This window comes from Nerophis lumbriciformis, linkage group LG05, assembly GCF_033978685.3.
Source record: "Nerophis lumbriciformis linkage group LG05, RoL_Nlum_v2.1, whole genome shotgun sequence".
NCBI lineage: Eukaryota > Metazoa > Chordata > Actinopteri > Syngnathiformes > Syngnathidae > Nerophis > Nerophis lumbriciformis.
The window spans coordinates 34,027,757-34,043,120 of NC_084552.2; the positions used below are offsets into that span (position 1 = coordinate 34,027,757).

Genomic DNA, 15,364 nt, shown 5'->3' on the forward strand with positions numbered 1-15,364 from the left:
CCAAGGACCTTGTCAGAGGCTTCCATCTCACTACTTCTTAAGAAAGACAGAGATGCTACCTCTTGTGGTAGCTACAGACCGATCTCACTTTTGAACGTGGACTGCAAGATTCTGGCGAAAGTTCTCTCTATACGTCTTCAAGCCGTGATGCCCTCAATAATTTCGGCTGATCAGACAGGTTTCACGCTGGGGAGGCATCCATTCTTCAATACCAGAAGATTGTTGAATATAGTTCTCTCTCCACCATCTGATACTCCGGAGGTTGTGGTGGCGCTGGATGCGGAGAAAGCGTTCGATAGGGTGGAGTGGGGCTACTTATTTTTTATTATGGAGAAATTTGGTTTTGATTCTAAATTTATTTCTTGGGTTAGAGTCCTGTACGAGACTCCACTTGCCTCCGTACATACTAACGGCATCCGTTCAGCGTACTTCCCTCTCCAGCGTGGGACCCGGCAGGGATGTCCACTTTCACCCTTGCTGTTTAATATAGCCATTGAACCGCTTGCTATTTGGCTTAAGAATTGGGAGGAATTTAAGGGTATCACTCGTTTCGGTCGGGTTCATAAGCTCTCCCTATATGCCGACGATCTTCTGTTGTTCGTTTCAGACCCCTCATCCTCGCTTCCCCATATACTATCGATTCTGGATCAGTTCGGTCGTTTGTCAGGGTACAAACTGATTATTCAGAAAAGCGAACTATTTTTTGTGAATAATTTGGCAAGGTCACTCCCGCGCTCACAATTCCCCTTTAAGATCTCGGAGGAAGGATTTAAATACTTGGGTGTGTTCGTCTCGAATTCTCCCACAGAGCTGTTCCGGAAAAACTTTCAAGCACTGTTGGACAAATGTAAATCGGACTTGTCCAGGTGGGCTGCCCTCCCCCTATCCCTAGTTGGCCGCATTAACCTCATAAAAATGATTTTACTTCCGAAATTTTTATATCTCTTTCAGCACATCCCTATATGTCTCAACAAATCATTTTTTGTTGGCCTTGATCAACAACTTCTTGCTTTCATTTGGCAAAACAGGCCAGCCCGCCTTGGGAAAGCCACTCTACAGCTCCCTAAGGCAGAGGGTGGTCTAGCACTTCCAAACTTTAGAAATTATTTCTGGGCCTGCAATATTAATAAACTTCTGTACTGGGCCCATTGCGACTCCCCAGCCGCCTGTCCACCTTGGGCTCACATAGAGGTGGCATCGTCTAATGGTTCCCTGCACGCGGTGATTTGCTCACAGCTACCATTATGTTCATTGGGGACCTCCCTAAACCCAGTTGTTAAAAATACCATTAAAATTTGGACTCAATTTAGGAAACATCACGGCTTGCACAAGGCTTCCAGCGGTGCTCCGATTTTGAACAATCCCGCCTTTCTCCCTGCCTGCTCGGATTCTGCGTTTCGAACTTGGTCGACTAACGGACTTAAAATTCTCAATGACCTGTACCACGATGGAGTGTTCTCTTCCTTCGCTTCTCTGTCAACAAGATACAATCTGCCTAATACTCATTTCTTTCGATACCTCCAAACAAGGCATTTTATTAAAAAACAATTTCCTCATTTTCCCAACCGCCCCCCAGAAGCAGAAATCGATCGGTTTCTCTCCTTTGACTCTGACCAACGACGTTTAATATCTGTCATATATAATGAAATCGGCCTTCTGAATCCACTTAATACTTCACCTGTCAGAGAATCATGGGAGCATGACCTTGGAGCACCTATACCTGACGGGAGGTGGAGGGAGGCTTTGAGGCTGGTACATTCATCGTCCATATGCGCTAGGCATGGCCTAATACAATGTAAGGTATTACATAAAGCACATTTCACCAATGCTAGACTGGCTAAAATATACCCCAACCATAGCGACACTTGTAACCGCTGTAGACAATCCCCAGCTGACCATTTGCATATGTTCTGGACGTGCCCAAAACTCTCAAGTTTTTGGTCGGCTATTTTCGACACTGTTGGGCAGGCCCTCGATAGGACAATAACACCCAGCCCGCTGACTGCCCTTTTTGGCGTTCCCCAGGTGGATGGTTTACCTGCAACCGCTCGTCATGTCATTGCGTTAACGACTCTGCTGGCTAGGCGTACAATTCTTTTTAAATGGAAGCTTGCGTCTCCGCCGAGCCATAACAGTTGGATACAAGATGTCTTGCGGTGTCTCCAGTTAGAGAAACTAACTTGGGGCCCCCTCCTAGACCTTATTAGAGACAAGCTTGACATCACCCCAAGCGATTCGAGTAACACAACTTAGACAGAGCTGACCGCTGAAGCCCCCCCCCCCCCCCCCCCCCGACCCTCACTCCCTGTGTTTACTTACTTTTACGTTTTATTTTATATTTTATTATTTTTTTTAATGTTTTTTGCACATCTTATGTAGTATTTATTTACTTATTTACCTTATTTATTTTTTGTTTATCTTTAATATATTTGTTAGATTGAATCTAAGTTTGAATATATTCATGTGTGTCTATATTTGTTGTGGGCACTAGGTGACAATTACCTTGGGAATTAAAGTGGGTGGGTACTGTAAGGGGTGGGGTTTACTATGTTACATATTGTAAAATGTGCAGATGCCTCAACTTGCTGTTGCCATGATCCATTATACTGTACTGTCTGCAAAATTCAATAAAAATATTTGAAAAAAAAAAAAAAAAGTATCAATACTTCAATACCAAGTCCATACCATCACGGTAAAAAATACAGATACTTACACTGCAAATTATTTGCCACTTGCCAAGATTTTTACATTTTATTTTCAGAAATTTCCTTAATTTTAAGAGCTATTTACAAGCCCGGCAGGGGGTGTTACTACCGCTTGCAATGCCTGCAGAAGACTTGCGCAAACTTTTTGTGACACAACCTTTATCAATTCCTTAAGTGCAAATTTAAAAACAAGTAAAATGGCCTATAGAACTGGTTTCTCGATCCTTTAACATTGACTGAAATTCCCCCAAAGAGATCAATCAGTTTAGGTAACCTCAGATGCTTTTGTAAGTCTTTCCATGACCAGGGAGCAGCACATCCGAAGGCTTTTTTCCCCCAGGCTTTGAGTTGGCTCTAGGAATGAACATGCTTGGAATATTTTGCGACTGCAAGCTGTAGCAACTAAAATCTCCATACATATAAGAAGACAAATAGTGGGGAACAAGCCCAAGAAGTAATTAAGATATAAAAATCAGCCATTAAGAAAATCTGCGAACAGACAAAGATGGACAGTTTACCGATGCATACAAAGTGCAATCGTGGACAAAGTTGCCACCACCAGTAATAAAATATACAGCACAGTGTTATGCAGTATCTAGTTTTTTTTTTAATAAGTGACGGGTACATTCATAAAAAGCATGTCTCCATAATTTAGCAAAGGCATGAAAGAGGTCAAGATCAAGTTTCCTAACTTTTAGGGAAAAACAGGTTTGTTTGTAAATGACACATAATGTATAATGAAGTGGTTCTTAACCTTGTTGGAGGTACCGAACCCCACCAGTTTCATATGCGCATTCACCGAACCCTTCTTTAGTGAAAAATAAAATGTTTGTTTTTTTCAAATTCAAGACAAAGATATATGTTTTTGGTAACACTTTAGTATGGGGAACATATTCTAAGTAATACACACTTAATTTAGAGTTATTTGGACACTAGGGGAACATATTCTAAGTAATAAAGTCTTCATTTAGAGTTATTTGGTTAGGGTTAGAGGGTTAGGGCCAGGGTTAAAGGGTTAGGGTTATGATAAGTACTTAATAATGACTAGTTAAGACCCAATATGTTACTAATTTGCATGTTAATAAGCAACTAATTAATGGTGAATATGTTCCCCATACTAAAGTGTTACCATGTTTTTTTTTACTAGTGCACAAAATGAACCGTGCATGAACATCACCTTGTTCAAACAACAAAACCAACACAGTGCATAAACTCACAACAAATTACACACCTGCAAATCAGTCTGACTTCTGCTGTTGCCATATCCGTAATACGCCGATAGGGAGAAGTTTTTATTTACACGATGAGTCAGGTGTGTCTTAACCTCCGCCGAACCCCTGAGCCCAACTCACCGAACCCCTCGGGTTCGATCGAACCCAGGTTAAGAACCACTGGTATAATGTAATAGAACTCAAAAGTTACAATACTCAAAAGACAGGTTACAACATTTTACAGAGATCTCAAGTTGCATTGGAAATATAATTACCGCAAACTATCCAATTAAGGCCTCGTTTCAATCTCAGACTGTCTGAAACAAGGTCATTAACAGCTGTGGCTCAATATGGCAGTAGGAAGCAGCCAACAAACTAGCAAACATTAAGAATAACAAAAAATGGTTATCAGTAGCTAGCCTTGGTGTAAAGGCACATTTTTTTCTATGACTCTTGTGTTCAGTCTTTTGAGCATGTAGCAAATAAAGTGAAGCTGTGAGTGTATTAGATCTCCAGCCGTCTCTGGTTGTACTTTATAATGAAAATCCATATAAACTATATTGGGTACATGTGGAAAACTCAGGCTGAGCTCAGCAGTTGACTGCCCAAAAATATCAAAACAGACTAATCGACATCACCTATTCCAGGGGTCGGCAACCTGCGTCTCCGGAGCCGCATGCGGCTCTTTGACCACTCTAATGCGGCTCAGCTGCATTCTTGCCAACCCTCCCGATTTTTCCGGGAGACTTCCGGATTTCACTGCCTCTCCCAGGGCAAACATTCTCCGATTTTCACCCGGACAACAAAATTGAGGGCGTGCCGTGATGGCACTGCATTTTACGTCCTCTACAACCTGTCGTCGCGTCCGCTTTTTCACCTAAGAAACAGCGTCACATTTTGTATGCGGCGTCTGCTCACACACTAAGTGACAGCAAGGCATACTTCTTCAACAGCCATACAGATCACACTGACGGTGGCCGTATAAACAACTATAACATTCTTACTAATATGCGCCACACTGTGAACCCACACCAAACAAGAATGACAAACACATTTCGGGAGAACATCCACACCGTAACACAACATAAACACAACAGAACAAATACCCAGAATCCCATGCATCCCTAACTCTTCCGGGCTACATTACACACCCTGCTACCACCAAACCCCGCCCACCTCAATCTACGCACGGGGGGGGGGGGGGGGGGGGGGGGGGCAGGGTTGGGGTGACGGGCTTTGGTGGTAGCGGGGGTGTATAAAGTAGCCCGGAGGAGTTAGGGATGCATGGGATTCTGGTATTTGTTCTGTTGTGTTACGGTGCGGATGTTCTCCCGAAATGTGTTTGTCATTCTTGTTTGGTGTGGGTTCACAGTGTGGCGCATATTAGTAAGAGTGTTAAAGTTGTTTATATCGCCACCCTCAGTGTGATCTGTATGGCTGTTAACCAAGTATGCTTGCATTCACTTATGTGTGTCTGCAGAAGCCTCATATAACATGTAACTGGGCTGGCAAGCTGTTTGTTCAAGCCGTAGAGGGCACGCCCTTATTATTGTTGTTTGGGTGAAAATCAGCATACATTCGAGAGAATAGTTTCCCTGAAATTCGGGAGTCTACCGGAAAAATCGGGAGTGTTGGCAAGTGTGACGCTGTCAAGTGCCCTTCATATAAAACTCGCGGGCCGCACTAACATTACATTTCCATATTAAGGTGCGGGCCGCGTGTCTGAGACCCCTGGTTTATACATAGCACAAAGCAAAAAAAAACTTTGTATGTAGTGTTATTTCATTTTAAATTTCAAAAGAGTTTTGTGGCTCCCATTGTTTTCTTTAATTTGTGGAAACGGGTCAAAATGGCTCTTTGAGTGGTAAAGGTTGCCGACCCCGACCTATTCTAATACCATGACTCTCCAGTCAGGGCACACCAAGACCAGCCAGTGGAAACTGTTCATTTCTACAGCTGCACTTTGGGGTCACTCCACAAATGTGTAGGACCTCATACAGACTGGCCAATTTCTAATGACAAACTATGCATATTGGCACCCATGAAATGCAAGTGCATTATCTTGATCAGAGGCACCCAAAGTGCGCGTTTGTGGTCTACAGATCGATTTTAATTTGCCGCTTACTCTACACAAATTACAACATTCTAGTATGCATCCAGACCAAAACTTGGACTGGTCCAAATCCCTTCCCTTCCTCAGACTTCCAAAAAGAGAGATATATTGATGGTGTGTTTGATAAGGTGTGCTTTAACTCACTAGTGCTGAAAGCATTGATTAATTGTTGCATTTTCATATCCATCAAAATATCATTCCACAAAACACGCTTCTATGATCATGCAAAACTTGTACGCTCAGACCGTCGTCACTCATCATGACATGATTGTGCAAAACCTCACCGTAACTCTGACATTAAAGGATTTTCTGCATTTGTGCGCTTACTGTAAAGAAAGACTGACCTCAACAAGGGGAGACTTTTTTATAATGTTTACAAACTTTGATATGCTTTTATGATAAGGTAATTTAGTTGATGGAATTATAAGACTGTGGGGACATGTCGCATGTTTGGCCATATCCATACTTTAGAGCTGAAATATAAGTAAAAAGGAAAAATATAACCTTAGAGGAAAACTAACTTAAAACATTTGTATGCTCGTACAACACTAAACACTTTTTAGCATATCAGTATGTGGAATTAAATTATGCAATGGATCAAGCAAAGAAGTTAAACAATGTACTGATATGATCCACTTTAAGAGGTTGTTCAAATTAATAGTGCTTACGAAGAAGAAGAAATATGAGAAATACCTTCAACTTTATTGAAAACGGGATATTCTTCATCTCAGTATGTTTATCATGACTGACCTAATTATATATTGCAAGAACTGCTGTATTAATCACTCACTGATGTAATTGTCTTACAAAAAGAAGACAGTAAATGAACATATGCATTTGTAAACGCACTGAAGTGGGAAAGGGGTAGGTTTAAGTAAGCTTTGTTTCTTCCTACTCCTTTTTGGACATGATGTAAAGAGAAATTATATGAAATTGTGTGATCTATTATACTGTAAGTGTGTTCATGTTCGAAATAAACTAAACTCAATCAAACAATCAATTAATCAATAGTGTTGTTTTTTTGTTGAATTTTCATATCCATTAAAATATCTGTTAAATTTTGGTAAAATAGCCACACAAAACCTGATTCTATAGTCGCACAAACCTTGTACATTCAGACCATCGTCATCACTGTGGCATAATGCGAAACACCACCTTTCAGTAACTCACTAAAACAGAGTTCAGAGACATCAAATTATTATCTGCATCCATACGCCTGTTGTAAAGAAGGACCGACTTGTTTATTCTTATTGTTTTAATAATTTTGTTTTAATTCAACTTTGAATATTCTCATTCATTCAGGTCATTGTAATCTCAGGGGAATTGGATGGATCGCCACTGGACTATTCAGATTGTTACTAAGATGTCAAAGTATGCTTTATTATTTCATGCTCTCATTTGTGCAATGTTTGCAAAGTTTGATTTGTTCTTATGAGTCGGTAATTTAGTTGATGTAATCATAATACTGCGGGGGCATGTTGTGGAGTGGCTTTGGGTTACTTTTTGCCTCATTCCTCACTTAAAGCTTGAGTGATGAATGCACCACTGACCTGATACATTTCAAAGAGAAAGAGATTGTATAGTTTTATCTGCTCACAGATGCCACCTGGTGATTGTTTAAGCACACTGCAGTTAGCCCTGGATAGTCCCACTCTTTAACGCTTTAGTCACACGCAGGATGTCCACAGGAATGAGGCAAACATACAACTTCAGCTACTGTAGCATGTTTGGCCATATCCACACTTAAGTGCTTCAACTTAATAGTGCTGCTGGTGAAGCTTTTTTGTTGAATTGGGCATTTTTTTTTTTTAAATATCAGTCCACTTTTGGTAAAATAGCCACAAAACATGCATCTATAGTCACACAAAACTTGTACACTCGTCACTCATAGTGACATTGGTGCCAAACTTCACCATAAGCCACTAGAGCTAAATTCAGCAAACACATAATTATCTGTTACACAATAGGATTCTGTAAAAGTTTATGTACATACTTTAATTGTTTCTAAACGGTGTCTGTAACATGGTAGTAAAACGGCTGATCAATCAAAACAGAAGTCATCGTCATGAACTCACTAGCTGCGGAAGCTAGCTCTCCAATCAGCTAAACAGACTCAATAACTCCACGGTGACATCTTGGTAAGTTTACTGAGAAATTTGTGAAACTGAAACAATACAAAAAGAATGCCATTGTATGCTAATAATACTAACACAGACACGTGTCACCATGTGAGCATATTAGCTAATTCTAATGATGCTAGCGTCATTACATTACGATAACATGTGCAAATGTGCATGAAAACGCTCCTATACACATCACACATGGGGCGGTTCAGCAAATATAAATAGTCTTAGTTATATTGTTCAACTTGCAAATGTTGCCTGGAGTGATGGATGAAGAATACATAAGAGTAAATACGCTATGGACGGCTGGAAGACTAAATGACACATCGGTTGGAGAGAAAAACAAAAGCACTGCCAGTAAATGGAAGGACACTGCAGCACCTGCAGTGAGAAAACTCGTCCGAAAGATGGCGCCATAGCACAAACAACACAATTCCCTCTTAATGTTTTGCTTTTTTTAATTTTTTTAACAACATTATTTTTATTTAAGCCGCCAGCCAAGAAAAGTACATAAATTAGCTGCTCGTCTTATAAGCCGCAGGGTTTAAAATCTAGGAAAAAAAGTAGTGTCTTATAGTCCGGAATTTATGGTAGTAAAACAATAATAATAAACTAACTATTTCAAGACAGAACTTTCAGCCTTTTTAGAAATATATATATTTGTTTAACGCATGAAGTAGGGAATGGATTCATATGGCCCCATTCTTGGGTGGATTTCGCATGAGAGGAAGTGGGGGAGGGGGGGGTGTTAATCATTTTGCGATGCAGTCTGCTGAAAATGATGGAAAGCGCCACTCTACATAGCAACTGACAATGTGGTCAAAATTGGAATCACTCACGTAAGAGACTAGACGTATAAGATTTCATGGGATTTAGCGATTAGGAGTGACAGATTGTTTGGTAAACGTATAGCATGTTCTATATGATATAGTTATTTGAATGACTCTTACCATAATATGTTACGTTAACATACCAGGCACGTTCTCAGTTGGTTATTTATGCCTCATATAACCAGTGTTGGGTTAGTTACTGAAAACCAGTAACTAGTTACTTTACTAGTTACTTTATTTCAAAAGTAACTCAGTTACTAACTCAGTTACTTACACCAAAAAGTAATGCGTTACTGTGAAAAGTAACTATTTAGATACTTCTTTTTTTTTTAAAGCTCCCATTAATGCCCTTTTTGCCTTCATTTCAGTACTGTTATTGCACTGGAGAATAATACAATCTGTTGATCAACTTGACATACATTTTTATTTTCCTTTTAACATAATTAATGAAAAACAGTGCAACATAAAAAGGCATTCCTCCTTTCTTTAAACTTGGACCAATGACCATTAATAAAAAACAAGTTTAAGTGCAACATAAGAAGGCACATCATCTTCCTTGAAACATAGGTAGTGAAATAAAGCCTGACATCTGGAATGATGCTGCTGTCTTCCACACTTGGAGCCATGGATTGTAGAATCCTTGTTTTCAGTGGCAGGATGATTGACACAGATGGTGAAGTTTCAGTGCTCAGTAGAGATGTAACACTTTTGAGGGGTTTAAGCACCTGGAGGACCTCATCTGCCACTCTCACATCATCATCAGACAGGGTGACATTTGTCTTCAGGGTGTTGTGGGTCAATGCAGAGTATATAGCTGCCTGCTGCTCCAACATATCATAAGTGGAGTTACACCTCGTTGGGACATCATGTATGAGCAGGCAGCTTTAGCATTTCTTGCTTTGTCTTAAGCACATGAGCAGCTGTTGTGCTTGGGTGGAAGTAAGAAACCTTCCTGATCCTCCCAAAGAGGCGCTCCATCCTATTGACTGATATTCCCTTCTGTGATGCCAAATTCACTACATGTGCAAAGCACCTATCTGTGGTCCCAGTCCTGCCTCATTCTCTGTAATTATTTGATTTTTGGCATTATCACGTGTGACTGGGATATCTTTATCTTCCATTCCTCCACTGCTTGTGTCAGTACCTGCGCAAGGTGACTCTCGTAGAGGGGGCGTGTCTTCTCATCTCCCAGTCTGCTGTGATGAAGTGAGCGCTTATAGTTCCGCTGGACGTCCACCCGTCTGTCATGAGCGCAACAGCTGATGCTCGGGATAGTTCATCCACAACTTTTTTCTTCTCCTGCTCATAAAGATCTGGCACAATCTTATTGCTGAAGTGGGTGCGCGACGGGATGTCGTAACGTGGTTCAAGCACGTTCAGCATGTCTTTAAAACCCTCGTTTTGCACAACCGAGTCTGCACTTATAAACACACCGATTCAATGGCGGGGGCGTTCAAGCTCCTCCGTTACTCCGCTCGCCACGACCACGCTGTGTGTGGACTGAACGTGCCAACAACTTTTTTTTTGGTTTCATATATCAAACCGCGGATCACGTGATCCACCCACACACACACACACATAGACCGCGCCTCTTTTCTTCTCTCCGGCTTGTGACAGAGGAAGATTCAGAAGAACGTCACCGCAGCGCTTCTGTTTCTAGCCGATACTACATCAAAAGTAACGTAAAATAACGCAATAACGCATCATGTAGTAACGGTAACTAAATTACTGAATAAAAAAAAATTACGCGTTAGATTACTAGTTACCGCCGAAACTAACGGCGTTACAGTAACGCGTTACTTTGTAACGCGTTAGTCCCAACACTGCATATAACGTACACTTATTCAGCCTGTTGTTCACTATTCTTTATTTATTTCAAATTGCCTTTCAAATGTCTATTCTTGGTGTTGGGTTTTATCAAATACATTTCCCCCAAAAATGCGACTTATACTCCAGTGCGACTTATATGTTTTTTTCCTTCTTTATTATGCATTTTCGGCCGGTGCGACTTATACTCCGGAGCAACTTATACTCCGAAAAATACGGTAATTAAAATACAAAAATATCAAAGTGGCAATAACACTAAATTGTGGCCCTCAGAAGAAAAAATGATAGTTTACTTGTGTTTCCTTATGTTGCACTAAGTTTATTTTGCTCCAACATTCAAAACATGAATAATTGTATTGATTGATTGATTGATTGAAACTTTTATTAGTAGATTGCACAGTACAGTACATATTCCGTACAATTGACCACTAAATGGTAACACCTGTTGCGTTTTGGACCAGTTGTTCCTCCCAGGGAATTCAAGTCACAATTCTCTCCCAAGTTCTTTCCGACACTTAAAGCTGAGTTGAAAAACCACCAGAGACAGAATAGGTATTTTCTTGTATATTCTCAAAGCTTTGACAATATACATTTTAGATTGAGACCAGTCTAACCATAGAACATTCTCTTGCGCCCCCACAAAATGGTCTGTCTTCCCAACGCCAAAAACCTCTCTTTCCTTCCCCCTCACTAGCCATAACAAAAGCACAACGTCTCCCTAGCCAAGGTTATCACACATAGTATGCTTGCTGACAGAGCATCAAGAGAATAAATGGAAAAAGACGAGCTGTTTTCAAATATGACTAATAAATGAAAGAAGTACAACTTAAATTCGGATATATGTAAATATCTGCCTCCGACAATTCCCCCTTGGGGGCTCGTCCGTTCCCCTCCCTGGTGGTCTAGTGGTTAGGATTCGGCGCTCTCACCGCCGCGGCCCGGGTTCGATTCCCGGTCAGGGAACAAACAACTGGTCCAAAACGCAACAAATTGGGGGCTCGTCCGGTCGACACGCTGAGAATTGGACACCTCTTACACTCTTCTGGACAGACTCACGAGTGGCCAAACAAAAATAAAGTAAGCAGAGCCTTTTTCTCAAATCTGCTTTAGGAGTCTGTCTTGAAGTATGTAAGTCAAACACTGTTTGCACCCCAGACACAGAGTAGGTGTTTTGTACGAGACGGGGATGTGAGAGTGGACATTTTGATGGATTGGTTGCATTTCTCCCTTGTCCGCCATTACATAAAAAGCTGTAAATAAGTGGTCATCTCGCGCCATTGTGTCTCGACTACCGTGACGGGCAGTTTCGATGACGAATAAACTAATAGTTGGGTGTAGCTTACCCTGGGTCATTGGTCGTCGCCTAAACGAGTAAGGGTTTCCAGACCCTTCGTCTGGGACGAAAAATTCTGAGGTAAAGGGTTTCCAGACCCTTCGTCTGGGACGAAAAATTCTGAGGTAAAGGGGTTCCAGACCCTTCGTCTGGGACGAAAAATTCTGAGGTAAAGGGTTTCCAGACCCTTCGTCTGGGACGAAAAATTCTGAGGTAAAGGGGTTCCAGACCCTTCGTCTGGGACGAACAATTCTGAGGTAAAAGACACAATGGCTACGGAGTGTGACAGACAGGAATGTGATGGCGGTGGGGGGGGGGGGGGGGGGGGGGTGATGAATGTACTGTTGTCAACAATGAAATTGGCAGGTAGAGTTTAAAAAGAAAAAAAGAAAAAAAAGAAAAAGGAGAACGTTTGAAAAATAAGGGTTAAGAGGGAGTTTACAATACTCGAAAAGTTGTGAACTCAAACGTTTGGTAAATAAAAAAAAGTAACTGGAAGTTTTATGGTAAAGTGAAACGCAGAGAAAGAGCATTCGTGCAGCTTTTTCCTTGTATGTGTGTGTGTGTTGCTGGTTGCGTGGGAGTGCGTGCTTGTGAGTGTGTGTGTGTGTGACGCAGTAAGAAAAAAAAAAAAAAAAAAAGGAGGCTCTGCTGGGAGACATTTTGAGATGAGAGATGAGAGATGTGTCGGTGTGACGAGGCTGTGTGACGTGCTGCACGTTGGATGTGGGCCGGAAAGGTGTGACACTGTTAGCATAGCATTGAGCTAGGTTAGCATTGAACTAGGTTAGCATTGAGCTAGGTTAGCATCTGTAAAGTGTTATAAAGGGGAGAAGTGTGGTTCGGCTTATCACTTAACACACGGCCTTGTGTGTGTTTGTGCCGCGCTATCAAAAATAACTGGCGCACAACACTGTGTGTGTGTGCATGTTGTGACTGGTTTGAATGAGCAGATGGAGGAACGAGAATAAATACATGCTTTATTTTGTAGAATATCACGCACGACAGGAGGTCAGAGTGCACAAGTGAAGTGTAGCATGACAGCGTGCTCGAACCAACTGTTAGACAAATGATAGTTTAATTAACTTATAGATAATCTTTAGTTGAATTAAAAAGTTACTTAAATACACATGAAGTAGTACGAATAATCTTTGACTTAGGAGTATTGATTAACATTTAATGGGACAATTAATGCTGTGATTTTAAACGTGATATGCAAAATTGGACAGAGCAGGATGAAAACAACAATGCCGGTGGTAGAATAACAAGGAAACAACTACTTAAATTACAGATCGCTGAAGATGAAAAGTTAAAAGAACCAAAAGGTCAAAGATCAGCTAGGGTATATTCAGCAGTGGGTGACCTTGCTTTTGAGTCCCAGCAGGTGGAGGACACCAGACGTGCGACCAGACGGTTGGACTCGGGTGGTGGACACGGTGCTTTAAGGCCAAGACAGGGTGAAAACTGTTTCATCTGTGACCAGCCGGGTCACTGGCAACGTGAATGTCCTAACTCCTTTGAACGAGACAGGCTCCCAATTGCAGCCAAAACATCATACAGGCATGGCAAAGGACGCCCAAGGCAGAAGCCCCAGCAGGAAATACAGACAGGCCCCCTGCTGGACATAAGTGTCAACGGACAATGTTATCAGTTTGTGATTGACACTGGTGCCACCCACTCATTTCTGAATGCAGAGGTACCAAAGAACCTGTGTGCTTCCTTTTTGAAGGTCGAAGGCTTCGCTGAGGTCACAAGAATGTTACCGGTCACCAAACCTCTTCCGGTTCAGATTGCTGGACACACACTGAAGCACCCCTTCGTGGTTGACCTGCACACACCTTGCCTAATTGATAATGACCTCCTTTACAGACTGTACCCTGACATTCAATATCGCACAGAAGGAACCTTCCTGGTGTTACCTGACGGCTCAACCACCAAGCTGCGACACCACTACCAAAGCTCCTCCATGAGCTCCTACCACAGCCTGAAACACCAGAAATGGCTGACATCTCCAACTGCTCTATCAGTGAAAACCCTGGCTGACTGAGATGCTTCCGTGTGTACCGCCACCCGACTCGCCTCATGTTCATGCCAGGAGGCCTTTGACTCCTTTATATTTATATATGTTGGAACTCAAGGAGTGGCTGCTCATGTTGACATATCTTTGCTACAACTAGCATAGTATAAGATGGACACAATTGCTGTCCCACATTGTTCCCTTGCTCTTTGCCCCGCCTACATAACCAAAGACTTAGGTCCAATGATAAAACACGGCGTAGCTGCCACTCATTGCACCGACACCCAAAACCACATTTTCACATAGCTATGGGCTGCACTTTGGACACCCCGGCTGTAGGCTACGAGGAGCTAGCAGCTACACAACAGCTGAGCTAAAACGACACATTACATTTAAGCATATCAAAAATATATCTGCTTATTACATACACACAGTCACCATGACAGAAGTCTGATAGAAAGTATTCAGTAACAAACGTGTCCGCATCATTCGACTTCCTACAACATGAGCTTGACTTAATTTGTTATTGTGGCCACCAGGCGTGGTGAAATGTCAAATTACTATTGCGAAAAGCATCCGCCATAAGGTTAGTGTTTTTCTAGTATTTGTGTCGATATAAATATAGGCATATTTTGAAGCTTTCACCATATTGAATAAGGTACATAAAATTTAGGATTTAGTTGAGTTTGAGTTATTTCTGATTTCGCTAAGGGGTCCCCTACCCTAATACCACCCTCCAGTGGTCCACAGAGACTGAAATGACTTTCATTGACCTCAAACATGACCTGTCCTCCGCCCCTGCTCTTGCTGTACTTGACTATTAGCTGACCTTTTTCTTAGATGTTTCTGAAAGTGATAGTATTACTGACACAGTCCCTTTTTCAGAAACAGAAGGGGGAGGAGGTGAGGGTGGATTCAGACTTTTGGATTCAGACTCAGTACAACAAAATAGCTTTAACAATATTCCTGGGGGTAAGAAGTTATAACTAAATTGTTGTAAGTTTGTAAATTTAACTTGAAAATATCCATTTTTCACATCGATAGTAGTTTAGTAAATCAATTTGGAATATGGAGGAGGTGAGGGTGAACCGTGTATAGTTTTGACTTCATTGATATAATCAATCCGGTGAAAGGGAAAAGATACTTGCTGACTTGTGTTGACAATCACAGTGGTTGGCCGGAAGCAACCCCAACCTCAAAAGAGG

At 41.6% G+C, this 15,364-nt stretch overlaps 1 non-coding gene across 1 annotated transcript; it reads left to right on the forward strand.

Annotated features, from left to right (window-relative positions):
* The first annotated feature begins 11,700 nt into the window (after positions 1-11,700).
* trnae-cuc (transfer RNA glutamic acid (anticodon CUC)) lies at positions 11,701-11,772 on the forward strand. The gene has a single exon. It is a non-coding gene; the product is annotated as a tRNA-Glu (tRNA).
* Positions 11,773-15,364: the final 3,592 nt, after the last annotated feature.